Source organism: Bufo bufo, chromosome 2 (assembly GCF_905171765.1).
Source record: "Bufo bufo chromosome 2, aBufBuf1.1, whole genome shotgun sequence".
Lineage (NCBI taxonomy): Eukaryota > Metazoa > Chordata > Amphibia > Anura > Bufonidae > Bufo > Bufo bufo.
Window position 1 is genome coordinate 447,518,872 of NC_053390.1, and position 15,974 is coordinate 447,534,845.

The window sequence follows — 15,974 nt, forward strand, 5'->3', positions numbered from 1 at the left end:
ATGCATTGCAGGAAAGACAGCACACGGAACGTATGGCATCTTTAGTACCGTAGTAAAAGTGAATTACATAAAACATTTCGCACAGTGTAATAAACAAGAAATCCCGTAGAGATTAACAGAGGAAAACATTACCTTGTCGCCCTAATTTAAAATTATACACTGTGAGGGACTATATATAGGTAGTGCGCCACCTTCAGGTTTGTGCTCGCTTCGGCAGCACATATACTAAAATTGGAACGATACAGAGAAGATTAGCATGGCCCCTGCGCAAGGATGACACGCAAATTCGTGAAGCGTTCCATATTTTGTTTCCCGCAACTTATATCTTCTTTTCTTTTAGGCAGATTTTTTTATTGCGCAGCAGTGTTTTAATGTCGATTCACTTTATGTCACTTTTGTCAGACATTTCATACATTCTAGATAATATAAGCCTGCAGACTAGCATGTTTATCGCCCTAGACAGGGGGTGATAAGCAGCTGCCTGTCATCTTTGATGCCGCTTATCTGAAAAACAACTGCTGTCTTAAAGGAAATCTCAGTGCATCATCAGAAAGAGAGCTATTGTTTACATCAAGTTTTTATGTTTTAAGATAAGCTAGCAATGTGCGATTGGTGAGGGTCTGACCATCACTACCCCCCACCTGTAACAGAAAGAAGGGCATGCAGTACCAGACCTGCACAGTGCCAGTCCTACCCACACAAGTATATCTGGCACTGTACATAAATGCCAGTCACTGGAAGAGGGCTGATCTACATTACTAGACACCGCAGGACGGACATGCACAACACGTCAGCCCTGGGTGTGGGTCCTCCAGAGGGCACTGTGGAAACTTTTTGCACGGAACAGGGCTTACACAAGAAGTTGCAACTTTTGTACACCGGAAAACTGTCATACAAGCTTGATAGAATCCCGGCTTCTCTTCAAGGTATACGCTAAGGACGTATATATTCAATAGAGGTCTATGACAAGTTGTTGGAGGAGTTGTGTTATCGGGACAGGCGTGGACGAACTGTGCCAACTAACCACTTTGGCTTTGGGTGAAACTTAAAGGGGTTATCCAACCCCTATAATGTCCCCCCTAATGCCTGCGCACTACTTACCCTGATCCCCGCACGGCCGCTGCTGCATCCCCCCGTTGAGCGGATCAAAACATAGGGTGGGGGGCATCCAATACAAGGCCTCAACGTGGACAAGCCTCCTTAGCGCCTCCCTCGATGCTGCTACCTCCTGGAGTAGTCTCGGTGTAATTGGCAGCTGACCCACAGGAGTCAGAGACACCAGTGCAATGCACCAAGGGGTCAGGTAATAATCAGGAGACAGGCCGAGGTCGGGGCTGACTGCATACACACATATCGAAGAATGAAGTCCAAGGTAAGGGCTGGCAGCTAGGTTATCAGACAGAAAATAACACCTTATGCCAGAGTCTAGGAAACTTAACTCCTTAGGACACAGCCTTATTTCACCTTAAGGACCAGGCCATTTTTTGCAAATATGACTAGTGTCACTTTAAGTGGTGATAACTTTAAAACGCTTTGACTTATCCAGGCCATTCTGAGATTGTTTTTTTCGTCACATATTGTATGAGACTGGTAAAACGAAGTCCCAAAATTTTTATTTATAAAAAAATACCAAATTTACCAAAAATTTGTAAAAAATTGCAAATTTCCAAGTTTCAATTTCTCTACTTCTATAATACATAGTAATACCTCCAAAAACAGTTATTACTTTACATTCCCCATATGTCTACTTCATGTTTGGATCATTTTGGGAATGATATTTTATTTTTTGGGGATGTTACAAGGCTTAGAAGTTTAGAAGCAAATCTTTAAATTTTTCAGAAATTTTCAAAAACCCAATTTTTAGGGACCAGTTTAGGTCTGAAGTCACTTTGTGAGGCTTATATAATAGAAATCACCCATTCTAGAAACTACACCCCTCAAGGTATTCAAAACTGATTTTAAAAACGTTGTTAACCCTCTAGGTGTTCCACAAGAGTTAATGGCAAATGGAGATAAAATTTCGATTTTTTGGTAAATTTTCAATTTTAATTCATTTTTTCCAGTAACAAAGCAAGGGTTAACAGCCAAACAAAATGGTATATTTATTGCCGATTATCCTAGGTAGGGGCTCATTTTTTGCGGGATGAGAGGACGGTTTTATTGGCACTATTTTGGTGGGCATATGACTTTTTGATCGCCTGCTATTATAATTTTTGTGATGTAACGTACCAACCAGCAGCCTGAGGCTGAGCGGCGTCGCTTCCCGATGACCTCAGAGAATTTTGCATATCACTAGTTCCCATGATGCATTGCAGGAAAGACAGCACACGGAACGTATGGCATCTTTAGTACCGTAGTAAAAGTGAATTACATAAAACATTTCGCACAGTGTAATAAACAAGAAATCCCGTAGAGATTAACAGAGGAAAACATTACCTTGTCGCCCTAATTTAAAATTATACACTGTGAGGGACTATATATAGGTAGTGCGCCACCTTCAGGTTTGTGCTCGCTTCGGCAGCACATATACTAAAATTGGAACGATACAGAGAAGATTAGCATGGCCCCTGCGCAAGGATGACACGCAAATTCGTGAAGCGTTCCATATTTTGTTTCCCGCAACTTATATCTTCTTTTCTTTTAGGCAGATTTTTTTATTGCGCAGCAGTGTTTTAATGTCGATTCACTTTATGTCACTTTTGTCAGACATTTCATACATTCTAGATAATATAAGCCTGCAGACTAGCATGTTTATCGCCCTAGACAGGGGGTGATAAGCAGCTGCCTGTCATCTTTGATGCCGCTTATCTGAAAAACAACTGCTGTCTTAAAGGAAATCTCAGTGCATCATCAGAAAGAGAGCTATTGTTTACATCAAGTTTTTATGTTTTAAGATAAGCTAGCAATGTGCGATTGGTGAGGGTCTGACCATCACTACCCCCCACCTGTAACAGAAAGAAGGGCATGCAGTACCAGACCTGCACAGTGCCAGTCCTACCCACACAAGTATATCTGGCACTGTACATAAATGCCAGTCACTGGAAGAGGGCTGATCTACATTACTAGACACCGCAGGACGGACATGCACAACACGTCAGCCCTGGGTGTGGGTCCTCCAGAGGGCACTGTGGAAACTTTTTGCACGGAACAGGGCTTACACAAGAAGTTGCAACTTTTGTACACCGGAAAACTGTCATACAAGCTTGATAGAATCCCGGCTTCTCTTCAAGGTATACGCTAAGGACGTATATATTCAATAGAGGTCTATGACAAGTTGTTGGAGGAGTTGTGTTATCGGGACAGGCGTGGACGAACTGTGCCAACTAACCACTTTGGCTTTGGGTGAAACTTAAAGGGGTTATCCAACCCCTATAATGTCCCCCCTAATGCCTGCGCACTACTTACCCTGATCCCCGCACGGCCGCTGCTGCATCCCCCCGTTGAGCGGATCAAAACATAGGGTGGGGGGCATCCAATACAAGGCCTCAACGTGGACAAGCCTCCTTAGCGCCTCCCTCGATGCTGCTACCTCCTGGAGTAGTCTCGGTGTAATTGGCAGCTGACCCACAGGAGTCAGAGACACCAGTGCAATGCACCAAGGGGTCAGGTAATAATCAGGAGACAGGCCGAGGTCGGGGCTGACTGCATACACACATATCGAAGAATGAAGTCCAAGGTAAGGGCTGGCAGCTAGGTTATCAGACAGAAAATAACACCTTATGCCAGAGTCTAGGAAACTTAACTCCTTAGGACACAGCCTTATTTCACCTTAAGGACCAGGCCATTTTTTGCAAATATGACTAGTGTCACTTTAAGTGGTGATAACTTTAAAACGCTTTGACTTATCCAGGCCATTCTGAGATTGTTTTTTTCGTCACATATTGTATGAGACTGGTAAAACGAAGTCCCAAAATTTTTATTTATAAAAAAATACCAAATTTACCAAAAATTTGTAAAAAATTGCAAATTTCCAAGTTTCAATTTCTCTACTTCTATAATACATAGTAATACCTCCAAAAACAGTTATTACTTTACATTCCCCATATGTCTACTTCATGTTTGGATCATTTTGGGAATGATATTTTATTTTTTGGGGATGTTACAAGGCTTAGAAGTTTAGAAGCAAATCTTTAAATTTTTCAGAAATTTTCAAAAACCCAATTTTTAGGGACCAGTTTAGGTCTGAAGTCACTTTGTGAGGCTTATATAATAGAAATCACCCATTCTAGAAACTACACCCCTCAAGGTATTCAAAACTGATTTTAAAAACGTTGTTAACCCTCTAGGTGTTCCACAAGAGTTAATGGCAAATGGAGATAAAATTTTGATTTTTTGGTAAATTTTCCATTTTAATTCATTTTTTCCAGTAACAAAGCAAGGGTTAACAGCCAAACAAAATGGTATATTTATTGCCCCGATTCTGTAGTTTGCAGAAACACCCCATATGTGGCCGTAAACTACTGTACAGCAACACAGTAGGGCGTAGAGGGAAAGGTGCGTCGTATGGTTTTTGGAAGGCAGATTTTGCTGGACTGGTTTATTTACACCATTTCCCATTTGAAGCCCCCCTGATGCACCCCTAGAGTAGAAACTCTATAAAAGTGACCCCATCTAAGAAACTATACCCCTTAAGGTATTAAAAACTGATTTTACAAACTTTGTTAACCCTTTAGGTGTTGCACAAGAGTTATTGGCAAATGGGGATGAAATTTGAGAATTTAAATTTTTGGGCAAATTTTCCATTTTAATCAATTTTTTCCAGTAACAAAGGAAGGGTTAACAGCCCAAAAAAATGCTATATTTATTGCCCCGATTCTGTAGTTTGCAGAAACACCCCATATGTGGCCGTAAACTACTGTACGGGCACACAGTTGGGGCGTAGGGGGAAAGGTGCTCCGTGTGGTTTTTGGAAGGCAGATTTTGCTGGACTGGTTTATTTACACCATGTCCCATTTGAAGCCGCCCTGATGCACCCCTAGAGTAGAAACTCCATAAAAGTGACCCCATTTTGGAAACTACGGGATTCGGTGGCAGTTTTGTTGGGACTATTTTTAGGCTACATATGATTTTTGGTTTATCTATATTAAATTTTTGTGAGGCAAGGTTACCAGAAATAGAAACTCAGAAATTTTATCTCCATTTGCCAATAACTCTTGTGGAACACCTAAAGGGTTAACGACGTTTGTGAAATAAGTTTTGGATACCTTGAGGGGTGTAGTTTCTTAGATGGGGTCGCTTTTATGGAGTTTTTAATCTAGGGGTGCATCAGGGGGGCTTCAAATGGGACATGGTGCCAAAAAAAAAGGCCATCAAAATCTCCCTTCCAGAAACCATACGGCGTTCCTTTCCTTCTGCACCCTGCCGTTTGGTCATACAGCAGTTTACGACCACATATGGGGTGTTTCTGTAAACTGCAGTATGAGGGTAATAAATATTAAGTATTGTTTGGCTGTTAATCCTTACTTTGTTATTGGTAAAAAACGGATTAAAATGGAAAATTTGCGCAAAAATAGTTTTTTTGTCACAGTTTTTTTTTTTTTTTACCGTGTTCATCTGAGGGGTTAGGGTGGGGGTATTTTTATAGAGCAGATTCTTACGGACACGGCAATACCTAATATGTCTACTTTTTTATTTATTTATTTATTTATGTTTTACACTATATTATCTTTTTATAAACAAAAAAAAAATATTTTAGTATCTCCATAGTCTAAGAGTCATTTTTTTTTTTTTTGTTTTTAGCCGATTATCCTAGGTAGGGGCTCATTTTTTGCGGGATGAGAGGACGGTTTTATTGGCACTATTTTGGTGGGCATATGACTTTTTGATCGCCTGCTATTATAATTTTTGTGATGTAACGTACCAACCAGCAGCCTGAGGCTGAGCGCCGGCGCTTCCCGATGACCTCAGAGAATTTTGCATATCACTAGTTCCCATGATGCATTGCAGGAAAGACAGCACACGGAACGTATGGCATCTTTAGTACCGTAGTAAAAGTGAATTACATAAAACATTTCGCACAGTGTAATAAACAAGAAATCCCGTAGAGATTAACAGAGGAAAACATTACCTTGTCGCCCTAATTTAAAATTATACACTGTGAGGGACTATATATAGGTAGTGCGCCACCTTCAGGTTTGTGCTCGCTTCGGCAGCACATATACTAAAATTGGAACGATACAGAGAAGATTAGCATGGCCCCTGCGCAAGGATGACACGCAAATTCGTGAAGCGTTCCATATTTTGTTTCCCGCAACTTATATCTTCTTTTCTTTTAGGCAGATTTTTTTATTGCGCAGCAGTGTTTTAATGTCGATTCACTTTATGTCACTTTTGTCAGACATTTCATACATTCTAGATAATATAAGCCTGCAGACTAGCATGTTTATCGCCCTAGACAGGGGGTGATAAGCAGCTGCCTGTCATCTTTGATGCCGCTTATCTGAAAAACAACTGCTGTCTTAAAGGAAATCTCAGTGCATCATCAGAAAGAGAGCTATTGTTTACATCAAGTTTTTATGTTTTAAGATAAGCTAGCAATGTGCGATTGGTGAGGGTCTGACCATCACTACCCCCCACCTGTAACAGAAAGAAGGGCATGCAGTACCAGACCTGCACAGTGCCAGTCCTACCCACACAAGTATATCTGGCACTGTACATAAATGCCAGTCACTGGAAGAGGGCTGATCTACATTACTAGACACCGCAGGACGGACATGCACAACACGTCAGCCCTGGGTGTGGGTCCTCCAGAGGGCACTGTGGAAACTTTTTGCACGGAACAGGGCTTACACAAGAAGTTGCAACTTTTGTACACCGGAAAACTGTCATACAAGCTTGATAGAATCCCGGCTTCTCTTCAAGGTATACGCTAAGGACGTATATATTCAATAGAGGTCTATGACAAGTTGTTGGAGGAGTTGTGTTATCGGGACAGGCGTGGACGAACTGTGCCAACTAACCACTTTGGCTTTGGGTGAAACTTAAAGGGGTTATCCAACCCCTATAATGTCCCCCCTAATGCCTGCGCACTACTTACCCTGATCCCCGCACGGCCGCTGCTGCATCCCCCCGTTGAGCGGATCAAAACATAGGGTGGGGGGCATCCAATACAAGGCCTCAACGTGGACAAGCCTCCTTAGCGCCTCCCTCGATGCTGCTACCTCCTGGAGTAGTCTCTGTGAATTTGGCAGCTGACCCACAGGAGTCAGAGACACCAGTGCAATGCACCAAGGGGTCAGGTAATAATCAGGAGACAGGCCGAGGTCAGGGCTGACTGCATACACACATATCGAAGAATGAAGTCCAAGGTAAGGGCTGGCAGCTAGGTTATCAGACAGAAAATAACACCTTATGCCAGAGTCTAGGAAACTTAACTCCTTAGGACACAGCCTTATTTCACCTTAAGGACCAGGCCATTTTTTGCAAATATGACTAGTGTCACTTTAAGTGGTGATAACTTTAAAACGCTTTGACTTATCCAGGCCATTCTGAGATTGTTTTTTTCGTCACATATTGTATGAGACTGGTAAAACGAAGTCCCAAAATTTTTATTTATAAAAAAATACCAAATTTACCAAAAATTTGTAAAAAATTGCAAATTTCCAAGTTTCAATTTCTCTACTTCTATAATACATAGTAATACCTCCAAAAACAGTTATTACTTTACATTCCCCATATGTCTACTTCATGTTTGGATCATTTTGGGAATGATATTTTAATTTTTGGGGATGTTACAAGGCTTAGAAGTTTAGAAGCAAATCTTTAAATTTTTCAGAAATTTTCAAAAACCCAATTTTTAGGGACCAGTTTAGGTCTGAAGTCACTTTGTGAGGCTTATATAATAGAAATCACCCATTCTAGAAACTACACCCCTCAAGGTATTCAAAACTGATTTTAAAAATGTTGTTAACCCTCTAGGTGTTCCACAAGAGTTAATGGCAAATGGAGATAAAATTTTGATTTTTTTTGGTAAATTTTCCATTTTAATTCATTTTTTCCAGTAACAAAGCAAGGGTTAACAGCCAAACAAAATGCTATATTTATTGCCCCGATTCTGTAGTTTGCAGAAACACCCCATATGTGGCCGTAAACTACTGTACGGGCACACAGTAGGGCGTAGAGGGAAAGGTGCGTCGTATGGTTTTTGGAAGGCAGATTTTGCTGGACTGGTTTATTTACACCATTTCCCATTTGAAGCCCCCCTGATGCACCCCTAGAGTAGAAACTCCATAAAAGTGACCCCATCTAAGAAACTATACCCCTTAAGGTATTCAAAACTGATTTTACAAACTTTGTTAACCCTTTAGGTGTTGCACAAGAGTTATTGGCAAATGGGAATGAAATTTGCGAATTAAAATTTTTTGGCAAATTTTCCATTTTAATCCATTTTTTTCAGTAACAAAGGAAGGGTTAACAGCCAAACAAAATGGTATATTTATTGCCCCCGATTCTGTAGTTTGCAGAAACACCCCATATGTGGCCGTAAACTACTGTACAGCAACACAGTAGGGCGTAGAGGGAAAGGTGCGTCGTATGGTTTTTGGAAGGCAGATTTTGCTGGACTGGTTTATTTACACCATTTCCCATTTGAAGCCCCCCTGATGCACCCCTAGAGTAGAAACTCCATAAAAGTGACCCCATCTAAGAAACTATACCCCTTAAGGTATTCAAAACTGATTTTACAAACTTTGTTAACCATTTAGGTGTTGCACAAGAGTTATTGGCAAATGGGGATGAAATTTGAGAATTTAAATTTTTGGGCAAATTTTCCATTTTAATAAATTTTTTCCAGTAACAAAGGAAGGGTTAACAGCCAAAAAAAATGCTATATTTATTGCCCCGATTCTGTAGTTTGCAGATACACCCCATATGTGGCCGTAAACTACTGTACGGGCACACAGTTGGGGCGTAGGGGGAAAGGTGCTCCGTGTGGTTTTTGGAAGGCAGATTTTGCTGGACTGGTTTATTTACACCATGTCCCATTTGAAGCCGCCCTGATGCACCCCTAGAGTAGAAATTCCATAAAAGTGATCCCATTTTGGAAACTACGGGATTCGGTGGCAGTTTTGTTGGGACTATTTTTAGGCTACATATGATTTTTGGTTTACCTATATTAAATTTTTGTGAGGCAAGGTTACCAGAAATAGAAATTCTGAAATTTTATCTCCATTTGCCAATAACCCTTGTGGAACACCTAAAGGGTTAACGACGTTTGTGAAATAAGTTTTGGATACCTTGAGGGGTGTAGTTTCTTAGATGGGGTCGCTTTTATGGAGTTTTTAATCTAGGGGTGCATCAGGGGGGCTTCAAATGGGACATGGTGCCAAAAAAAAAAGGCCATCAAAATCTCCCTTCCAGAAACCATACGGCGTTCCTTTCCTTCTGCACCCTGCCGTTTGGTCATACAGCAGTTTACGACCACATATGGGGTGTTTCTGTAAACTGCAGTATGAGGGTAATAAATATTAAGTATTGTTTGGCTGTTAATCCTTACTTTGTTATTGGTAAAAAACTGATTAAAATGGAAAATTTGCGCAAAAATAGTTTTTTTGTCACCGTTGTTTTTTTTTTTTACCGTGTTCATCTGAGGGGTTAGGGTGGGGGTATTTTTATAGAGCAGATTCTTACGGACACGGCAATACCTAATATGTCTACTTTTTTATTTATTTATTTATGTTTTACACTATATTATCTTTTTATAAACAAAAAAAAAATATTTTAGTATCTCCATAGTCTAAGAGTCTTTTTTTTTTTTTTTTTTTAGCCGATTATCCTAGGTAGGGGCTCATTTTTTGCGGGATGAGAGGACGGTTTTATTGGCACTATTTTGGTGGGCATATGACTTTTTGATCGCCTGCTATTACAATTTTTGTGATGTAACGTACCAACCAGCAGCCTGAGGCTGAGCGGCGTCGCTTCCCGATGACCTCAGAGAATTTTGCATATCATTAGTTCACATGATTCATTGCAGGAAAGACAGCACACGGAACGTATGGCATCTTTAGTACCGTAGTAAAAGTGAATTACATAAAACATTTCGCACAGTGTAATAAACAAGAAATCCCGTAGAGATTAACAGAGGAAAACATTACCTTGTCGCCCTAATTTAAAATTATACACTGTGAGGGACTATATATAGGTAGTGCGCCACCTTCAGGTTTGTGCTTGCTTCGGCAGCACATATACTAAAATTGGAACGATACAGAGAAGATTAGCATGGCCCCTGCGCAAGGATGACACGCAAATTCGTGAAGCGTTACATATTTTGTTTCCCGCAACTTATATCTTCTTTTCTTTTAGGCAGATTTTTTTATTGCGCAGCAGTGTTTTAATGTCGATTCACTTTATGTCACTTTTGTCAGACATTTCATACATTCTAGATAATATAAGCCTGCAGACTAGCATGTTTATCGCCCTAGACAGGGGTGATAAGCAGCTGCCTGTCATCTTTGATGCCGCTTATCTGAAAAACAACTGCTGTCTTAAAGGAAATCTCAGTGCATCATCAGAAAGAGAGCTATTGTTTACATCAAGTTTTTATGTTTTAAGATAAGCTAGCAATGTGCGATTGGTGAGGGTCTGACCATCACTACCCCCCACCTGTAACAGAAAGAAGGGCATGCAGTACCAGACCTGCACAGTGCCAGTCCTACCCACACAAGTATATCTGCCACTGTACATAAATGCCAGTCACTGGAAGAGGGCTGATCTGCATTACAAGACACCGCAGGACGGACATGCACAACACGTCAGCCCTGGGTGTGGGTCCTCCAGAGGTCACTGTGGAAACTTTTTGCACGGAACAGGGCTTACACAAGAAGTTGCAACTTTTGTACACCGGAAAACTGTCATACAAGCTTGATAGAATCCCGGCTTCTCTTCAAGGTATACGCTAAGGACGTATATATTCAATAGAGGTCTATGACAAGTTGTTGGAGGAGTTGTGTTATCGGGACAGGCGTGGACGAACTGTGCCAACTAACCACTTTGGCTTTGGGTGAAACTTAAAGGGGTTATCCAACCCCTATAATGTCCCCACTAATGCCTGCGCACTACTTACCCTGATCCCCGCACGGCCGCTGCTGCATCCCCCCGTTGAGCGGATCAAAACATAGGGTGGGGGGCATCCAATACAAGGCCTCAACGTGGACAAGCCTCCTTAGCGCCTCCCTCGATGCTGCTACCTCCTGGAGTAGTCTCGGTGTAATTGGCAGCTGACCCACAGGAGTCAGAGACACCAGTGCAATGCACCAAGGTATCAGGTAATAATCAGGAGACAGGCCGAGGTCAGGGCTGACTGCATACACACATATCGAAGAATGAAGTCCAAGGTAAGGGCTGGCAGCTAGGTTATCAGACAGAAAATAACACCTTATGCCAGAGTCTAGGAAACTTAACTCCTTAGGACACAGCCTTATTTCACCTTAACCCCTTAAGGACTCGGCCCTATTTCACCTTAAGGACTTGGCCATTTTTTGCAAATCTGACCACTGTCACTTTAAGTGCTCATAACTTTAAAACGCTTTGACTTACCCAGGCCGTTCTGAGATTGTTTTTTCGTCACATATTGTACTTCATGACACTGCTAAAATTGGGTCAATAAAGTTAATTTTTTTGCATAAAAAAATACAATTTTTACCGAAAATTTTGAAAAATTAGCAAATTTCAAAGTTTCAGTTTCTCTACCTCTGTAATACATAGTAATACCCCCAAAAATTGTGATGACTTTACATTCCCCATATGTCTACTTCATGTTTGTAGCATTTTGGGAATGATATTTTATTTTTTGGGGATGTTACAAGGCTTAGAAGTTTAGAAGCAAATTTCGAAATTTTCAGAAATCTTCAAAATCCCACTTTTTATGGACCAGTTCAGGTTTGAAGTCATATTGTGAGGCTTAGATAATAGAAACCTCCCAAAAATGACCCCATTATAGAAACTACACCCCTCAAAGTATTCAAAACTGTTTTTTCAAACTTTATTAACCCTTTAGGTCTTCCACAAGAGTTAATGGCAGATGGAGAAACAATTTTGAAATTTATATTTTTTGGAAAATTTTCCAATATAATCAATTTTTTCCAGTAGTAAAACAAGGGTTAACTGCCTAACAAAACTCAAAATGGGTTTCCCCGATTCTGTAGTTTGCAGAAACACCCCATATGTGGTCGTAAACTACTGTTTGGCCAAACGGGAGCACATATAAGGACGGGAACACCATATGGGTTTTGGAAGGCAGATTTTGTAGGACTGGTTTTGTTTATACCATGTCCCATTTGAAGCCCCCTGTTGCACCCCTAGAATAGAAATTTCAAAAAAGTGACTCCATCTAAGAAAGTACACCCCTCAAGGTATTCAAAACTGGGTTTACAAACTTTGTTAACCCTTTAGGTGTTCCACAAGAGTTGATGGAAGATGGAGAAACAATTTTGAAATTTCTATTTTTTGGAAAATTTTCCAATATAATCAATTTTTTCCAGGAGTAAAACAAGGGTTAACTGCCAAACAAAACTCAAAATGGGTTGCCCCGATTCTGTAGTTTGCAGAAACACCCCATATGTGGTCGTAAACTACTGTTTGGCCGAACGGGAGCACATAGAAGGAGGGGAACACCATATGGGTTTTGGAAGGCAGATTTTGCAGGACTGGATTTGTTTATACCATGTCCCATTTGAAGCCCCCTGTTGCACCCCTAGAATAGAAATTTCAAAAAAGTGACTCCATCTAAGAAAGTACACCCCTCAAAGTATTCAAAACTGGGTTTACAAACTTTGTTAACCCTTTAGGTGTTCCACAAGAGTTGATGGCAGATGGAGAAACAATTTTGAAATTTCTATTTTTTGGAAAATTTTCCTATATAATCAATTTTTTCCAGGAGTAAAACAAGGGTTAACTGCCAAACAAAACTCAAAATGGGTTGCCCCGATGCTGTAGTTTTCAGAAACACCCCATATGTGGTCGTAAACTACTATTTGGCTAAACGGCAGGACATAGAAGAAGGGGAACGTCATATGGTTTTTGGCAGGCAGATTTTGCTGGACTGGTTTATTTACACCATGTACCCTTTCAAGCCCCCTGATGCACCCCTAGAGTAGAAACTCCACAAAAGTGACCCCATCTAGGAAACTACGGGATAAGGTGGTTGTTGTTTTGGGACTATTTTAGGGGTAAATATGATTTTTGGTTGCTCTATATTACTCTTTTTTGAGGCAATGTAACAAAAAAAAAATTCTAAAATTGTTTCTACATTCGCTATTTAGTTTTGTGGAACACCTAAAGGGTTAACATAGTTTGTAAAGTAACTTTTGAATACCTTGAGGGGTGTAGTTTCTTAGATGTGGTCACTTTTTTGGAGTTTCTAGTCTAGGCTACATCAGGGGGGCTTCTAATGGGACATGGTGTCAAAAAAAAAACTGTCCATCAAAATCTGCCTTCTAGAAACCATATGGAGTTCCCTTCGTTCTATGCCCTGCCGTGCGGCTATATAGCCATTTACGACCACATATGGGGTGTTTCTGCAAACTACAGAATCAGGGCCATAAATATTGAGTTTTGTTTGGCGGTTAACCCTTGCTTTATTACCGGCAAAAAGGATTCAAATGGAAATTTTGCCCAAAAATGGGTGTTTTGGGACCGTTTTTATTTTATATTTTTAACACCGTTCATCCGAGGCGTTTGGGCAAAAGTTATTTTTATAGCGACGACTTTTACGCACTCGACGATGCCCGATATGTATGGTTCTCAGACTTTGGAGACACTAAGCAGGCATCCTAAAAACTGCGGCCCTCCAGATGTTGTAAAACTACAATTCCCACCATGCCCTGCTGATGGCTGTAGGTTGTCTGGGCATGCTGGGAGTTATAGTTTTACAACATCTGGAGGGCCGCAGTTTGAGGATGCCTGCACTAAAACTAATATTTTTTTGGGAAAAAAAAAATGTTTCCGTGTCTCCAAAGTCTGAGAGCCATAGTTTTTTATGTTCTCTAGTGGACTGTTGGGGATTATAAAAATTTAGTACTCCATGGAAGTGTGATACTCCCTGAAGCAATCGATAACACAGAGGCCCGGATGATCGGGGCAAGTGTCGCACTGAGTGGTGGTGTCCTTCCGTATCCCCCTCCTGCGACACACTCTGCACTTTTTTTTGGGTTCGTCCCTTCTTTCCAGTATGGGGGACCACACCTGGAAAGTGTTGGCCAGGGGCGATCCGGGTGCCTCCAATTCCCGAGGTACTCCGGCCTGCTCCTTCCCGGTCCGAAAAGATCAGGTCCTTGAGGACTGCCTCATAGAATTGGAGGAATGTCCCTGTGCTGCCAGCGCTTCGGGATAGTACAAAAGAGTTGTACATGGCAACCTGCACCAAGTAGACCGCAACTTTTTTGTACCATGCCCGGGTTTTGCGCATGGCGTTATATGGCTTGAGGACTTGATCCGAGAGATCAACTCCTCCCATATACCGATTGTAGGCGACGATACAATCGGGCTTGAGGACCGTTGCTGCGGTACCTCGCACAGGGACAGGGGTGGTGCTGTTACCGTGGATTGTGGACAGCATAAGGACATCCCTCTTGTCCTTATACCTGACCAGCAACAGGTTTCCACTGGTAAGTGCACGGGTCTCACCCCTGGGGATAGGTACCTGGAGGGGGTAGGCAGGGAGGCCGCGTTGATTTTTCCGCACGGTCCCACAAGCGAACGTGGATCTGGCGGCAAGGGACCTGAACAAGGGAATGCTGGTATAAAAGTTGTCCACGTACAAGTGGTAACCCTTATCCAGCAGTGGGTACATAAGGTCCCACGGTAACACCCAGAGTGGGGGGACATTCTGGGGGTTGAATCCGGGAATCTCGCCCCTCGTACACACGAAATTTGTAAGTGTACCCTGAGGTACTCTCACAAATTTTGTATAGCTTCACGCCATACCTCGCCCGCTTTGTGGGAATATATTGGCGGAAACTGAGTCTCCCCTTGAGCGCAACGAGAGACTCATCAACCGCGACCTCCCTTCCAGTTACGTAGGCCTGCTGAAATGTGGCCCCAAAGTGATCGATGACCGGCCGTATCTTGTACAGCCGGTCATAGGCAGGATCACTTCGGGGGGGACATGCTGCATTATCGGAATAATGCAGACATTTCCGGATGGCCTCAAACCGGGGACGTGTCATGACCATACTGTACAGTGGGGTCTGGTATAGGACGTCCCCACTCCAGTATTGCCTGACACTGGGTTTTTGGACTAGACCCATATGCAGCACGAGGCCCCAAAATGTCCTCATCTCGGCTGCACTGACCGGCGTCCAGCCACCGGGTCTAGCCAAAAATGAGCCTGGGTTTTGAGCGACGAACTGTTGGGCATACAGATTCGTCTGCTCCACCATCAGATTCACTAGTGGGTTACTGAAAAAAAAACTAAAATAGTCTATTTCAGTAAACCCCACTGTGGGAATCTGGATTCCAGGATTGCCAGCAAAATCCGGACTCTCAGGCTCAAAGTCCACTGGGGGACACCAGCTAAGTTCATCGGCAGGGGGCTCCGGTGGACTTATTTGGTGGGCCGGGAAACCAGTACGAACCCCAGGGCGGCTCGTACTAGGGTGGGCCACAGGATCCCTAGCATGTGGGGCCCCTGGCTCCGCCGCCTTGGTGGCTCATCGTCATCAGATGATGATGAGGAGGATGCGGATGATAAAAGGAACGTGGGGTCATCCTCATCCTCACTGGGGCTCTCAGAGTCGGAGGCAATCTGGGCGTATGCCTCCTCGGCCGAGAACATCCGGCGGGCCATGGGTGTGTGTGCGTGTATGTGTGCGTGTGTGGAAACCTTTATTATATGTGCGTGTGTGTGGGGGCAACGGGTGTTCGCGTACTAAAAAAGGCAAAAAAAGAAAGGGCAAGTGTTAGGAAAAAAAAAGTTCAAACTTGCTGATCAGCGGTACAACGCTGATCAGCGGTCGGTGGGGTGGTGGGGCGGGCGATGC

The 15,974-nt window shown here is 42.4% G+C and overlaps 4 non-coding genes across 4 annotated transcripts; all 4 read left to right on the forward strand.

Moving 5' to 3' along the window:
* Positions 1–201: 201 nt before the first annotated feature.
* LOC120992613 lies at positions 202–308 on the forward strand. Its single transcript, XR_005777017.1, has one exon. It is a non-coding gene; the product is annotated as a U6 spliceosomal RNA (small nuclear RNA).
* A 2,197-nt stretch (positions 309–2,505) lies between these two features.
* LOC120992614 lies at positions 2,506–2,612 on the forward strand. The gene has a single exon (XR_005777018.1). It is a non-coding gene; the product is annotated as a U6 spliceosomal RNA (small nuclear RNA).
* Positions 2,613–6,136: 3,524 nt separating this feature from the next.
* Positions 6,137–6,243, forward strand: LOC120992615. The gene has a single exon (XR_005777019.1). It is a non-coding gene; the product is annotated as a U6 spliceosomal RNA (small nuclear RNA).
* Positions 6,244–10,160: 3,917 nt separating this feature from the next.
* On the forward strand, positions 10,161–10,267 carry LOC120992620. The gene has a single exon (XR_005777023.1). It is a non-coding gene; the product is annotated as a U6 spliceosomal RNA (small nuclear RNA).
* Positions 10,268–15,974: the final 5,707 nt, after the last annotated feature.